Source organism: Equus caballus, chromosome 23, assembly GCF_041296265.1.
Source record: "Equus caballus isolate H_3958 breed thoroughbred chromosome 23, TB-T2T, whole genome shotgun sequence".
Taxonomy (NCBI): domain Eukaryota; kingdom Metazoa; phylum Chordata; class Mammalia; order Perissodactyla; family Equidae; genus Equus; species Equus caballus.
The window spans coordinates 31,325,565-31,341,286 of record NC_091706.1 but is presented as its reverse complement, the minus strand read 5'-3'; the positions used below and the strand labels follow the sequence as shown (position 1 = coordinate 31,341,286).

Genomic DNA, 15,722 nt, shown 5'->3' with positions numbered 1-15,722 from the left:
TCACCACTAAGATAAGGAAATCACATCAAGCAAGGGTTTCTCTTCTATCCAGGTGGTACCTGCTAAGCCTCAATAACCTCAGGGGCACATAATACTGGAGGAAAAACCATCTCTCCTCCCTTCCCCAGACCTTGAGAAACCCTGCCAAGGCTAGTGCGTATCATGAGTGTCAGTCATGAGCATCAGTCACTGAAGCAGCAACAGATCATTGGAGATAACCTTTTCCACACTGGGAGGGTGTGGCAGCAACAGCAGAAAAATAAGGCAGTGAAGACTTAAAACAGATGTGACATGGAGTTCCACATGGTTCTCAAACCTTCCAGACGAGAGGGATTGTTAAAAATAGAGACTTGTGAGCTCCTGCTCTAGAAATTCTGATTCATTATGCTTGGTATAGAGCTCACCCTATCTGAGTCTGTTGACCCTGAGTTTGGAGAACATCTAATCTAGTCCAGGCTCCTTTCAATCAGAAACTCCAGGCCCAGAAAACAGGAGGAACTGAGAAGATAGCAAACAATGTTAGAGCAAAGACCACATACTGGATTTCAGTAGTTCCATCTTCACGATGCCACACCTTTGACTGAGAGGGGCTTAGAGATTTTGAAAACCGTTGTCCATGATGCAAGTTACGCACAGCCCTTCCTCATGTGGGATCTACACTATTCATTAGCTGGAAACTTTTATTTCCAGTCTAGCAAAGGTAATCTTCAATCCCAGCCACTCTCTTGAGTATTATCATTTCTGAACCTATAAATTAAAAAAGCATTCCAAGTTCAATGCCTTTAAAAACAGCAATTACAAAATACTGCTTATGTTACTATCTATTTTCTTCATTGAAAATAGTCTTATCAGTTTTTCTGATTATATAAATAATGTATAATCTTTGTAAAACTTTAAAGAATGCATCAAGTTACAGGGAAGGATGTAAAAAATCCTCTGAAATCCTGCTACTCTCATATCCATTTGTAGCATTTTGGTCAAATTCATTAGGCATCTTTACGCAGTCAGGCAGATTTATATAGAAAACAGCATAAATGGGATGATATCTTACATGCTGAGTCAGTCGTTTTGTGAACTGACATCCCCTCTCCCTCTACTCCATACTCCCCCCCTCACTTCATTCCCTAGTCATCAATGATGTCGCCAACAATTACCTCCCTGGTGTATGTCTTTCTAAACCTTTTCCAAGCATATAGAATCAAATAAGCATACATACAAATACACAGGGCACAAATAAAACACATTTTACCACTTTGTTTTATATAAATGTAATGTTGTATGTATTTCTCTGGGTCTTACTTTTGCCCCTTAGCTGTATCGTGAACCTATTTCCTGGGAAATATATAGAGATCTAGTTCATTCCTTTTAATGATTAAGTAATATTATATAGAACTATCATAATATATTAAATTATTTCCCAGTTGGTAGACATTCACTTTGTTTCCGAAGCTGTCATATCTTTGTCACATGTCCTTATGCACTGATACTTTCATTTCTCTGGGCTACAATACGAGGAGTGAGAATAGTGAGTAAAGGATACGTGCCAAGATGTATAATATTTATAGTGTCAGGATGCTTTCCTAGAAGGTTGTAATTATTTATGCTTCTGCCAGTAAGGTGAAGGACAAATGAAGGCACTGAGCCATCTTCTCATGTGCATCTCTCAAAAGCATTTCCACTTGATGATTATTACTTGCCCAAACTTCTGACTTGGTTGGCCATATAACACCCAGTTCGTGAGGGGAAGTTCAGATTGCATGGTCATTTTGATGTTCCACGGTCAGGAGTTCAGGCTCCACAGGATCAAAAGCACTCCAGGAACTGTTTCTCAAAAGAATACGTCAAAGAGAATATAGATTTGCTCCCAAACCCTGGAGGTCCGCAACGCAATCCTCTTATTGGAGCTTGCCGGAGACGCCCCGTGGTACTCCTGTCTTATTGGAGCTTGCCGGAGACGCCCCGTGGTACTCCTGTCTTATTGGAGCTTGCCGGAGACGCCCCGTGGTACTCCTGTCTTATTGGAGCTTGCCGGAGACGCCCCGTGGTACTCCTGTCTTATTGGAGCTTGCCGGAGACGCCCCGTGGTACTCCTGTCTTATTGGAGCTTGCCGGAGACGCCCCGTGGTACTCCTGTTTACCACAGACTCCTGGGGTCTTAGGATCTGCAGCTGTGGGTCTGCAAGCGGAAGAGCAGCTTGCCCTGAAGCCGGGACTGGCTGCAGAGCCTTCTCTTGCTCTGGTTTCCACTCAAACGCCAGTTTTAGGGGTGACTCGGTAAATGGGGGTAGTATCTGGGAGGGGACACTGCCAGCCTTATGCTGGTACTACCAAGGCCTGTTCTGGGAGTGCTGAAAGAAGCTGGTGAGTGAAATTGCTGCAGCTTGTGACAAGACAGGCCATCGCTGAGATGACACCCCCTAGAAACAAATAGAAAAAGCATGTCTCTTCCCCGTTTTTGCCTTTCAGTCTCCTCTAGCACCCCTATTGGGAGAATCTAACGGGAAATCAGCTGGGAAAGAGAAAGATTATTTGCAGACTCAAAACCTCAGAATCACAGAGTAGAGTGTAGGAGGATGGGTTTGGAGATGATTTATATACAACAGCACCCATAAATTGATAATCAACTTAGTCTACTGCACAACATGTATAAAAGCAACTTGAATTGCCTTATTGTTCTTATTATAAGAGTAGTACGTATTTATTGAGGAAAATTTAGAAAAAGAATAAAATAAAAATCACCCATAATCCCACTGCTTAAAAAAAAATTTGCACCTCCATTGCCCTTATTACACACACACACAAACACACATATACACACATACGTATACACCTTTATATTTGCAAAAAATGAAGTAATATTCTACATGCAACTTTTGAAACCTACTTTTACACTTAAAAATCTAGTGTACTATTAGCATCGTCATTTGTCGTTAAATAATCCACAACATCAATGTTATTGTCCACATAGGATATTAGTGTATCTCCTTATGGCATATGTACTAATATATTATAAATCATTCCTTCACTTTTGAATATTTTAAATAATTTGTATTAATAAGTTATACTGTGATAGATATCTTTCTTTTAAATTCTTTACAAACATTTGTTGATATACTAAGGTTTGGAGTAATGTTCACTCTACTTATTACATTGTGTTTGAATCTTAATGCTATTTACTCTGCATATAAGTTCTTTTGAAAGTATTGTTTGTCACATATAGTGAAGCAATTTCTTGAATGGCAGTTCAGATGCAAACTTCCTCCCTTCCTTCCTCTCTCCCTCCCTTCCTTCCTTCCTTCTTTCCTTCCTTCTTTCCACCCTTTCTTTTGCCAATCATGTTATGGTCTTAGGCTTAGGCATTACTCACATTGCTGCATATTCCTTTCTAGAGCAGAAATTATGACTACAAATGCACATAGGGAGAGATTTTCTGAGTGTAAGCAGTGATGAGAACAGCTGGGATGGAGACTGAGGGAAAAGGCAAAGACATTTCACATAGATATAAATGGAATTGCTTAGCACAAGAACTTAGAATTTCTTGTGCTTGGAGAATAAATTGGAATCAAATATTTTTTTTCCTTACAAATATTAAATGCTAAGTCTTAAAACCATCTGTGCTCTTTCTGAAAGTTTAAAATTTGAATGTAGGTAAGCCAAAGTGAAAAAGCCTAGAGGGGGACTGTTGCATTGCCAAGCAACTTTGCTAATCTGAGATGTCACAATCAAGTGCCATGAAAAACTTGGCCACAATAAGTGCGTCCCCAAAGCCAGTGAGTCAGCATCAGCTATTTCAGGAGGAGTTTGTGAGGAGCCCAAAAAAGTCCCCAATGAGGATGAAATTGTCTTCAGTCTGTTTCATCTTTCTTTTGCAAGGCAAACTCTCGTACCTCAATTCACTGGTACCCAAATCAAATATAGTCAAGGAGTTAAGACGTATCATGTGTCATCCTCTGAAGGTTCTCACAACGAAATGAGAGGATCTCCTGAATTTGCAGTGGCTAGGAGCCCATACCCTTATTCAGAGGACAGAAGCCCATGGCTGGAGTCGACTAACAGAGAAGTAGGAGTCCCATACGCATCTCCATATCAGCCTGAAGAACAAGAAGAGGATGAGAAAGTTTGCCTGTGTTCTTGTTCCTGGAAATGTTCCGTTTAAATTCAGATGTCTCTTTTCCTGTCCACCCATACATCAGCTTCATCTGTAGTTCTGTTTGTTTGTTTATTTCTCCCCTAAACTGCTGTGAAATGGAGTTTGTTGAAGTTAAGCATTTGTCATTTTCTATTTAGTGAGTCTGACCAAGTGGAACTTCTGGGAATTTTAAGGAAATGAGTGAAACCTGCTAGCTGGGGCTCTCCTCCACCTATGAAGACCTATGTTTATTTAAAAGTGAAAGAACTTTAAGCCTTGACTTTCTGTGGGATTAAGAAAGAGGATTGATGGAGATAAATGACCCAGAAGAAAGTCCTCTTCTCTGACATAAGACTCGGGCAAGAATGAGAAGCCCAGCATGGGTAATGATGTTCATATCTGCACATTGATTTATCTTTTTTTTTCTGAAACGCGGGTACCTTTTCTAGCTGTTCTTGAGTGAAGATGACAGAACCTGTTAATCGTTGGCCTGAAAATTTGTAATTGGATTTAGACCCAGTAGGGAAGCTCAGTTACCTTTCAAAAATTTTTAGTTAAGTCTAGTAAAAGTGAAAAATACTTTTGGGTTTTAGTCTTTGAGAAGGTAGATCCCTCTAATTTCAATTATTCTTCTCTTGTTAGAATACCTATAATTGTTTATGTGAATAAATTATGCTGTTTGGGCTAGTTATGTTAAATATGGTTTATACATTGCTTTCATGGTTAAGTGAATTTTGATAACCTGCTACTATTAGTTGTTATTGTTAGGTCAAATTATAGACATGGTACCATACTCCGGTGATTCTCTAATGTGCCATTGAAGACGTGATTTAATCTTTTTTATTGAATTTTATAGAAAGGTTTCAACAGAGGACTATGAATTTATTATTTCTGTTACTGAGATGCTGAACTTACTTCTGCCATTTAATGCTAACCTGACTACTAACCTTGAAATTACAAGGGTTATGGTTTTCAGGCCAAATAGGAGATATGTTGAATATTTTAAATTGCTAATCCTCTCAAATAAATAATTATTCCCCTTACTTTTTTGTAGCAGAATTTTTTAACATGTTTTTTTGTGCGTGTGTGAGGAAGATTGGCCCTGAGCTAACATCTGTTGCCAATCTTCCTCTTTTTGCTTGAGGAAGATGGTCCCTGAGCTAACATCTGTGCCAGTCTTCCTCTACTTTGTATATGGGATGCCACCACAGCGTGGCTTGCTGAGTAGAGCTAGGTCCACACCCAGAATCCGAGACTGAGAACCGCAGGCCGCTGAAGCAGAGCATGCAAACTTTAACCACTATGCAGTTGGGCCAGGCCCTGTAACACTTCCTAAAGATTTAAAAGTAGTATCACATTTATTCTAGAAAATGTGGAAATATAAAAAATGCTTAAGAAGAGGGAAAAAATCCTTCTGCATTCTTAGCATTCAATGGTTAATTTCATTCCGGTTTTTAACTCTTTCTAACTATTTTTATCACAATATGTGCTTCGTTGTCTGTAGTGACAACTTTTGATAATCCCTCTCTTTTCTACTCTATGACTAATATATATTTCTATGTAAGAAATAGATATATAATACTTTATATAAAATACTATATATAAGTAATTCTTTGGATTAAAAAATGTCTTTTTTTTAATATAAAGAAGTAGTGATTCATGTCCTCCTGTAATTCCAGTGTTTTACTTTTGTTTGCGATGATTCAGTAAGTCTTAAACAATGAGGTATGTATTCTAATGGCAATTATGTATTTTTGTCTTATTGTAAATGGACTCATCTTGAAAAGCGATCTAAAGGCAGCTCTTAGTGCTGCATACACGTACTTCGTTCAACAGTAGTTTGTAATTGTAGCTATTGTTTTTAAATGCTTATTTCTTTTTGCTTGGAAAATACTACTTTTGTTTCACGATATAGCTACAGTCAAGAATATGGGCAAAATTCCTAGTTTTGTCTTGAAATTTGTATGTAATCATCTCTTATTTTCTTTCCTTTTGAAATATAGAATAATACCCTGTAAGAAATAAAAGAAATTTATATTTGTTTGTAATTGGATTTAGACCCAGTAGGGAAGCTATGTCTAAAAAGAATATGTCTAAAAAGGAATCATCATCTTTTTTGCGGGTTTTTTTGGCAAGTTTGTTTTGGCAAGTTTATTTTGGCAAGTTTGTTTTAAACATATTAATGCTTCTAAGTTTATGGGCATTTTTACTAATATCCAGTATACGTTGCATCTAGAGGCAACAATATTGAATAAGTGCAAAACATGGCTGTGATTCTCACAAATCATGTAAAATTTAATGTTAATTTATGATCAGTGTTATCTCAGGAGAAATTATAGGCTCTGAGAACTGCATACTTTTACAAATGTACCCCTTAATTCATCCAGTATGTTTCACTAATATCTATGCTGTGTTCCTATTTCATTTATCTAAGAGTATAAACCTGGAACCTGGATAAGTAAGAACATGGAGAAATTATGCCTTGAATCATGTTATTCAACAATAAAATATTTATCTCATTAGATTCTTTAGTCACTCATAAGCCCTCAATGAGGAACAGAACATAATCATTAAAAGCACTGACTCTGGACCAGATTGACTGGGTTCAAATTCTGGCTTTGTCATTTACAAACTCTATGATCCTAGGAAAGTTAATGAATTTCTTTGTGCTTTAGTTTCTCACTTATAAAATGGGAATAACGGTAGCAGCTACTGTTGTAAGAATTAAGTGAGTTATATTTAAAGCACTAAGAACAGAGCTTGGCACACAGTAAGTGCTACGTAAATACAGGATACTATTTTTGTTACTATTAATGTAGCACCCAGGGCTGGCCCGGTGGCACAGCAGTTAAGTTCGCATGTTCCGCTTCTCGGCGGCCTGGGGTTCGCCAGTTTGGATTCCTGGTGCAGACACGGCACCACTTGACATGCCATGCTCTGGTAGGCATCCCACATATAAAGTAGAGGAAGATGGGCGCGAATGTTAGCTCAGGGCCAGGCTTCCTCAGCAAAAAGAGGAGGACTGGCAGTAGTTAGCTCAGGGCTAATCTTCCTCAGGAAAAAAAAAAAAGGTAGCACCCTTTTACACACTATGGGACTTTAAAAATGTCTGCTTTCAAAAAGCTTAAAATGCAATAACAGAGATAAGAATTACATATAAGACAATAGTGAAAAAATAAAATATTAAGTTAGTACTAATCTACTTTTCAGATGACATTATTTTACACATATTTCCTATCTCAAATATAGTTATAGCCTTGATAACTTCTAATTTAACATCAACAAGTCTTTACCATGTGGCTTTGAGAAAGTTACTTAACCACTCTGTGACAATATTGTCATCTGTAATGTGGGAAAATATCAATGGTACCTATCGTAGGATTATTCTCAGGATTAAGTGAGTTAAATGTGGAGGGCTCAGAACAGTGTCTGGCGCACAGTAAGTGTTCCACAAGTTTTAGCTATCCTCATCTTCCTCATCATCTGTGTTTTACATTTTATGTAAGTTTAGAGTCCTCACAGTTTCAATTAAGTAGTAAAAAACTTACTGAGTACTTAAAATGAGTAAGACACTACTAAGAAGAGTACAAGAGAAAATGAAAAAAAATACAGTTTCAAATAACATAGGCATAACATTTATCAAGTACCTTGTTTACTTAATAATATTCAATGTATACTGTTACGGCTCTGATTATATCATGGAAAAGGAAAGAAAGAGAGAAAATGAGAACAAAAGAGAGAGATCCTGTTAGATAGGAGCTTGTGTTCTAGTGGAAAAGAACCAATAAATCATTAAACTAATCAACCAATAAGATAACTTCAAGTACTGATCATGATATGGAGAAACGCAAAAAGGAATAAAAGATTCAGAGTTGTGGCATTGAAGGTCGCAGCTAGGTTAGACAAGTCCTTTCTGAGAAGGTGGCATTGAAATTGAGACCTGAAGAGTAGAAAATATAAATTTTCCAAGATATCTGAAGAACAGTCAAAAATGAGCAAAGGAAACAGATCAGGCATATGTATCCAATCAACATAATATAAAATGGTAGAACTAGGACAAAATATATCAATTATAACAATATATAAATGGGTTTCTTTCACCCATTAAAGACAAATATTTAGATGGAGTCACAAAACAAAAATCCAGCTCTACATTGCATGTATGAAATATATCTTTAAAAAAGTGATTCAGAAAGTTTAAAATAAAAGAATGGACAATAATTACCAGGAAAATATACAAAAAGTAATATTGTTAACATACAAGGTGAAATTCAGTCTGAAAAGCATTTAATAAGATTAGGAAGGAAATATGTAACGCTAAAGGCTACAAATTACAGTGGAGACAAAAATTGGTACTTCAGTAATGAGTACATCTGATTTTCAAGTGTTTATGTAAACATTCCCCAAATTGCTCTTCTGTTAGGTCACATAAAGACCTCATCACCTTCTAAAAAGTAGACATAATGCAAACAACAATTCCTGAATACAATTCAACAAACTAAAAAAGACCAAAAACTTTCTACCTAGAAATAATAAGAATTTGTTAACTAACTATTGAATCAAAGGGCAAATACAAACAAAATTGGAGGGTTGCTAAAAATAATGATAATGAAGACGTTATATATCAGAATCAACGAGATGCAGCTGAGACACTGCTTAGATGAAAATTTCACTAGCCTTAAAGACAAGATAATAACAATAGTATTTAAATTGTTTCAGAGCACAGAAAAGGAATGAAAATTTTCAAGTTTGTTTTGTGAAACAGGAATAACAATGGTTTTCAAAATTAATGATTGAACAAAAAAGAAAACTACAGAATAACATCGCACATGAATATTGACGTAAAAATCTTAAAATTTTAGCAAAGTCATACAATGTCCATTAAAAGAATAATATATCCCAGATTAGACTTATTCTTGGAATGCAAGGATGCTTCACTATTAGAATTAATATTAATAAATCTAAGGACAGTAGTCATGTAATCATCTCTAAAGGCATTTGACAAAATTAGCCACCCATTCTGACTAAACAGAGACCCTCAATAATATATATATGAATATATACGTATTACATTTCATACCAAAATTCAGTATAATATCACCTAGTTTCATTTCTAGTACCGAAATGATTAACTTAAGATCCATAAAGCCTTTAGCTCTAGCTTTGCATTTATAAGAAATACAGAGATTAGAGTAAAAAGTTAGAATCACAGGAAGTCATAGACACATCCAGAATATGGGGTATTTTATAGGACAGATCTCCAGTTTCCTTCAACAGGCAATGGCCACAAAAAGAGAATACTATTCATGGAAAGGAAAGCAATGTGTGGTCCTTACCAGGATCATGGTTTGGACAGCAAAGCTGAAAAGGCCATTTTTGAGACAATTGAGGAAATTTGAGTATGAACTTGGTGTTAGATAATATTAGGGATATGTTATTAAGTTTGTTAGATGTGAAAAAAATTTTTTATGTTTAGGATGTTGTGTTATCTAATTTACTTTAAATATTTAAATATTTAAGCCTAGGACTCAGGAGAGAAAAAAAAGACAATGAAAAGACAGATTCCAGAACCTACAGTGGGCCTTGAACTATTTGACAATATATTTATATTGGGGGAAAATATCCATGCAGCTGGGCAAGGTGGTCGCCTCCTACTATAACCCTCTGCCCTCCCAACTTGGCCCCTTCTGACCATGTTCTATGAATGAACATGCTCCTTATTGAGTTTTGAACTCTGGAGCTGCAAAGGGATGTGCCCTATAACTGTGGGCTCCAGGAATGTTAAAGAATTCCCTCACATAAGCTGACCTGAGATAGGCCAACAGAAGTTCACAAGCCCTCTTTCACCCCCATTTAGCCCCTTTCCCCCTCCACAAACTAAACAAGCCAACAAAAACGGAGCTCTGCTTCCAATAAAGGGAAGCCAACTTTAACAAATCAAACTTCTTTACGCATAACAGCTAAAACCTCTGGACAAAATACAAAAAATGACTCCCAGAGGGCTTTAGAGAATGAACAAAACTAGGCAGTTTCTGGAGGGGAGTTGACATGTGAAGGATGCAATTGACAGGGGTGAGTTCCCTGTCTTTTACGCAGCCTCATTTGCAGCCGTGGGAGTGTGAGCCAGCTAACACTCCAATAGGAAGCAGGCTGTTCTTCCAAGAGTGACAAGGGGAGGGAGGCCAGAGCACCCAGGGCTGCCAGTGAGAAGGGAATGCCAGAAAAGACAGCCAAAGAAGGAGAACCCTGAAATCGGTATTTAACTCTGCCTGTCTCTGGAGGATCCCTTAACTGTGTGTATGGGGCTGACCGAAAAGCTAATGAAATGAGATCTGAGCCACTACCTAATATGGGCAAGACAGAGTTCTCAGCTTGTGTCTAATCAAGCTAGTTTCCTGATAGACCAGAAGCAGCCACGTTCTTCAAGGGGATAGGATAGGATAGGATAGGATAGGATAGGATAGGATAGGATAGAATAGAATAGAATAGAATAGAATAGAATAGAATAGAATAGAATAATACAAAACAAATCTGCAATACTCTTTTCTTTGTTTTAAACTACTGAGCTGAGGTCTTCATTTTTCAGGTCTTGTATATACTTTCAAAAGGGATATCCAATATTAAAGTGTCTGATTAATTTACACTTTATCATCCAAAATGTTTTGTAAGAGACCTTTGATGTTTAAGAAAATCTTGTGATCCTTTTTTTAAGAATGAGCTTTTGTCAACACTATTTCTTTGAGGCAGAAAGTTGTTTTCCCAAGAAAAACCAGAATTCAAACGCTGCCTTCATTCACGTGGATTATAAAGCTGCGATGCTGTGTTCTTCTCTGTTTAGAATTACTCTTATTTCAAGGAAGTCTGAATTTAAGTCTATGTTGTTGTGACATCCTTTTACATCTGGCAAAGTCTTAATTAGCAAAGCAATTCCAGATCCTTAGACAGTGCTGTATGTTCTATCTTTAGAATAACTAACATACCTAGAAAACGTACTCTAATATTTTTTTAACCATTTTTAATGTCAAGTCTGGCGTTTTGTTAATCAACTGGCTTGTTAGATTTGAGAGCATAATTTAACTTTATTCAAATATACTGGTGTTTTATTTTGTGTTTTTACTTTGAAAACCTTTATATCATTTAAGAAACCAAAGCATTATTGAGCTCAACCACGTAATGGCATTTACGCTGAATATTTTGTGACAGGCACAGCTGAGACCCTAGGATGCCTGATTTCCTGCCGTGGGCTATTTCCACTGTAGTGTGTTGCCTTTTCTACCGATCTGTGTAGACACGAAGTTAAAGTTACATTTTTTTGCCTAAACACAGAGAATCCTTTGATTTCTGAAGGAAAATAAAATGAAAATAATAAGTTAAATATTCACTAATGCTTCCTATCCCTGTCGCCCCCAGTATTCATTCATCCATTCCACAAATGTCTATGGGTCACCAAAGAAGCTTAAGATGTTGCTCTAGCTTCTGGGCAAGTAAGTGGTGATGCTTTCTGCTCTCAGTCCAGCTGGATTTGGAGACAAGAGTAGGGAGAGGATGGGAGGAAAACAGATAATATTGGACCATGGATCGTCTCCTGCCACTATTCCCAAAATCAATCAATTTTCTCTTATTGCTTAACTTTAATTGCTTAAATTGTGTTGAGCCTTTTACCATATTTGCATCTCTTCTTTTCATCTGCACTCTTTTCAAACTTTCATTCCCTTTAATACCACTAAGAACTCTGGTCCTTGTAATTGTGCTTGAATGTGCCAATATGATTTTTTTTTTATGTATTGGAACACTTTTCTTTATCACTGTCATCCATTTCAAACATCAAAGTACTAATAAATTTTGTAACTTGGCCATTAGATTTGCTATCTCAAAGTCCAAGTTTGATCTAATGGGTAGTTTTCCTATTTCACTGTTTGTTTTTTAAACATGCCGCTTTCATGGAATTTTACTTCCTCCTCTGTTCTCCCATTCTTCTTTTAGGTAACGAACCATTTATTCATTTGAAATGCTGAATATTGGACTTTGTTTTAAAATTGGTATTTTATAATTCTCTGAGGGAAGAAGTACCAGACAACAGATATTCGGTTTTAAAGAAAAAAATGCAGCCAGGTCCATATGACTAATTCAGGGAATATTTAGTGAAGTTCTAGGCACTCTTTATCAAAAGAAAATGGAAAGGTCCTGAGAAGAACTACTAAATTGTTCAAAATACTTTAAGACTTTCAAATTGAAAATAGATGAACACAATTCATAAATGTACACTGAGCAAAAGCAGAGCTTGAGAAGGGCTATAACAGAGATCTATCATTATCAAGGTTATAAAGGGTCAACATAGATAAGTTTAGCAGGTTTCAGAATGAGGAATACTAAATATTCCTCCTAGAACTGCATAAAAGGAAAGACACATTCATACATCAGTGGTTAGCATATATAACTTGTTACTCTGGAATATAAACTAGAAAGAAAACATGAATAGGTTTGGAACTGCATTTATGATGGGTTCAGTTACTACTAACATCGAGTTGATTCAGCTCTAATCCTTTAAAAAAGGTCTGACAATACTTCTATCAGAAAAATCTACTGGGTTTTCCAAAAGTTTTATATCACCAAGATTTCCCATGTCCTATTGTGTAAGACGTGATGTGTACAGGAAGCAGGGTGATATAAGTGAATGTGAGAGGGAACCTGTGACTGCCCAACCAATGGAGTGTGGCAGAAGTGATGCTATGCAACTTCCAAGGCTGGGTCATAACAAGCTTCTACTTGGCTCTCTCTCTCAGGACACTTCCCTTTAGAAACCAGCCACCCTTGTGTGAAGAAATCCAGATCACATGGAGAGGCCACGTATAAGGGCTCCAGGCGAAGGCCCAGCTACGGTCTCAGTTTACAACCATCACCAACCTCCCGACATGTGCATGAATAAGACTCCAGATGATTCCACTCCCCAGCTTTGGAGTATTCCAGACATCATGGAGCAGAGGCAAATTGTCCCTATTGAGCCCTGACCAGCTTCCTGACAGATAGAAACCAAGAAAGATAATCAATTAATTGTTGTTTTAAGCCACTGAGTTTTGGAGCAATTTGCTATACAACTTGTAACCCAGGCTTACAACCAGGCTTGTAACCAGGCTTGGGGTCTTAACAAGTCAGTGATCTGGATGAAAGCAGTTTTCTAGGTAGAATTGAAAGAGATAAAAAATTTCAGTGGGTTGATGAATGCATGAGCACCTAGATGGGAGAAACAGTGAGTTTAGGTAACTCTTTCAAGAAATTTGTTAGGGAGACAAGGTGTCTCTATTTCTCATTTCCTAAACATAGAATAGCTAGTAAGGAATATGGATCTTGGAAAGCATTTTTCTTAACAGGAGAGATTTGATCATGTTGTATTTGAAATAAAAGAGCTAATAGAGACAGGAGAATGTTGAAGGTGTGCGTGTGTGTGTGTGCGTGTGTGTGTGTGTGTGAAAGAGAGGGAGAGAGAGAGAGAGAGAATTTATGGAAAGGTCCCCTGAGAAGTGGACAGGTGGAGTATCTGTAGCACAGTGGAAGCATTAATCAAGGAGAGAAGAGATTCCTCACCAAGTGAGGTCAAATGTTTCCAGTTGCAGATCTGTTTGCCAACAAGAAGAAAGTGAAAGAACTCAAGAAAAGTGGTAAATATTTGGAGGACTAGGATAAGGAACTTAGGGAGAGGTCTGAAAGCTAAGGATCTCATATATTCCTGTGATCTCACTTTGAGCCCTTTTATTTCTGAGTATTTTTCCCTCAGGACCCACATTTCCAATATTCTCTCTTCTAGATAATCACGCACATGCTAATATTTACACATCTAGAGGTTATTTTATGCAATTAAATTATAAATAATAATGATATTAATACAAATTCATTGTATGTGGGTGGTGCTTGACATTTTCAGTTGTTTCTAATTCAACACCAGCTCCCCAACCAAGAAGTTGTATGTCCCATCAATGGTTTAGCATTTCACGTCTGTTCAGCCTTGACCTGGTGACCAATCACTGCCTTTGTATATCCTCAGATAGGATCAAAACTCTTCCCCTAGAAATATGTACTGAACAGAGACTTCCAGAAACTTCCATAACTTGTGCTTCACTGATCCCAAAGGGTTTTGGGTGAGTCAGGTGCTTTTCACTCCCGTTTGCCAATGCCAGCTCATGCACCTCTTGTATCACTGAACCCTCTAATAGTAATATGAACCTTCAAATTTTGCATACAGTATACAGACCTTTCCTCATCACAGCCCTCAGCTGCACCTTACTCTTGGCTTCTTCTCAAAAATCCTTTTCACACGTCATACCCAGGGGCGATGGCTACAGCCAATAATTACTGCTGGTGGATTGGCTCTTCTCCAAAATTCAGTTGTTTGTCTTCTCAGTTGATAACATAAAGATGATCCTGACAAAATTACTCAAGAGATTTTTTTAAAAAGTGATGTATTAGGGGGAGATTTTGGAGAGCTGTTGTGCTTTCAAATTCTTATCTGTGATTATAATAGTGAGCACAGGCCAAGGAATGCCATGCATTTTTCAACAGGTGAGGAATTTTATTTAGCTAACTTGATGACTTAATGTGACTTTTCAACTAGGACAAAATGCAAAATGATAAACAAAAGTAGCCACTCTTGAAATTCTATTACATACTGGCCAAGTCTGGCCTGTGCAGACACAGAGTACGAGACACAGAACTAGGCACACAGAGCCTTTGTGTGTGTGGACACCCTCCACGTACGCCCACCCTGCCCCGGGAGGACTCACCCCGAGAAAAGAACAACAGTTTCCAAAACCCAGGAGCTACCTGGAACTACTATAAGGCCTTGGTGCTTCTAGGAACTAGCCTGCCACTCAAGGCTAGGCCGTGGCGTTCTCCTACTGAAAATAAATTTCAGAGAATGCTGAAACCAGACAAGCCCATTCTGTGAACTTGTTGGTTCAAGGCAAAAACAAGAAGCTTCTGTAATCATGTCTTAACAGACAAAACAAGAACATTGTCCAAACACTAAAAAAGACAAAGTATTACCCTAATCTGGCTAATATGAGTAACCACTGTCTTTTTGTGGATTACAACTTTAGCTCTACTCCATTCTTTCCCACTTCCTAGAAAACAATTTTTATGACGCCCAATCAAAGAATTATCCTGATTTCCTGAAAGCAGCAACCAATCCAGAACAGAAGCCCTGCTTCCTAGAACTCTCCCCCAAATTACCAAACATACAGTCCAAATCTTCTAAGTCCTTTTTTACCCCTCCTACTGAGAGGCCCCCATGGTTTCCTGGAGTGCATGATCTCCCTCATTACAAGTAAGTAAAAGCAACTATGTTCTACCACTAGTACAATGTTCCAGGAGGTTTTGGGCTGGATAGATTTGACACATTTGTGGCATAAGAATTTGGGGGCCAAAGGAAAGCTAGAAGAACACTCACCAGAAAAGGCAGACATGTGCAAAGGACAGAGAGGTAAGTTAACAGCAATACAAATTTTCTCCAAGTGTACAGAAAAAGGGATATTGATACGGAAAGAGAGAGAGATATATTATTAGAAACAATTTATGAAGAGAGGACTTGGGAAAATAGGCA

The 15,722-nt window shown here is 37.5% G+C and overlaps 2 long non-coding RNA genes across 3 annotated transcripts in view; one reads left to right on the top strand and one right to left on the bottom strand.

Annotated features, from left to right (window-relative positions):
* Positions 1 to 15,722, bottom strand: part of LOC138920354 (uncharacterized) — a 59,864-nt gene that overhangs the window by 23,645 nt on the left and 20,497 nt on the right. The window lies entirely within an intron of this gene.
* On the top strand, positions 10,250 to 14,014 carry LOC138920399 (uncharacterized). The gene is made up of 2 exons (XR_011431493.1): positions 10,250 to 10,384; positions 12,913 to 14,014. It is a non-coding gene; the product is annotated as an uncharacterized lncRNA (long non-coding RNA).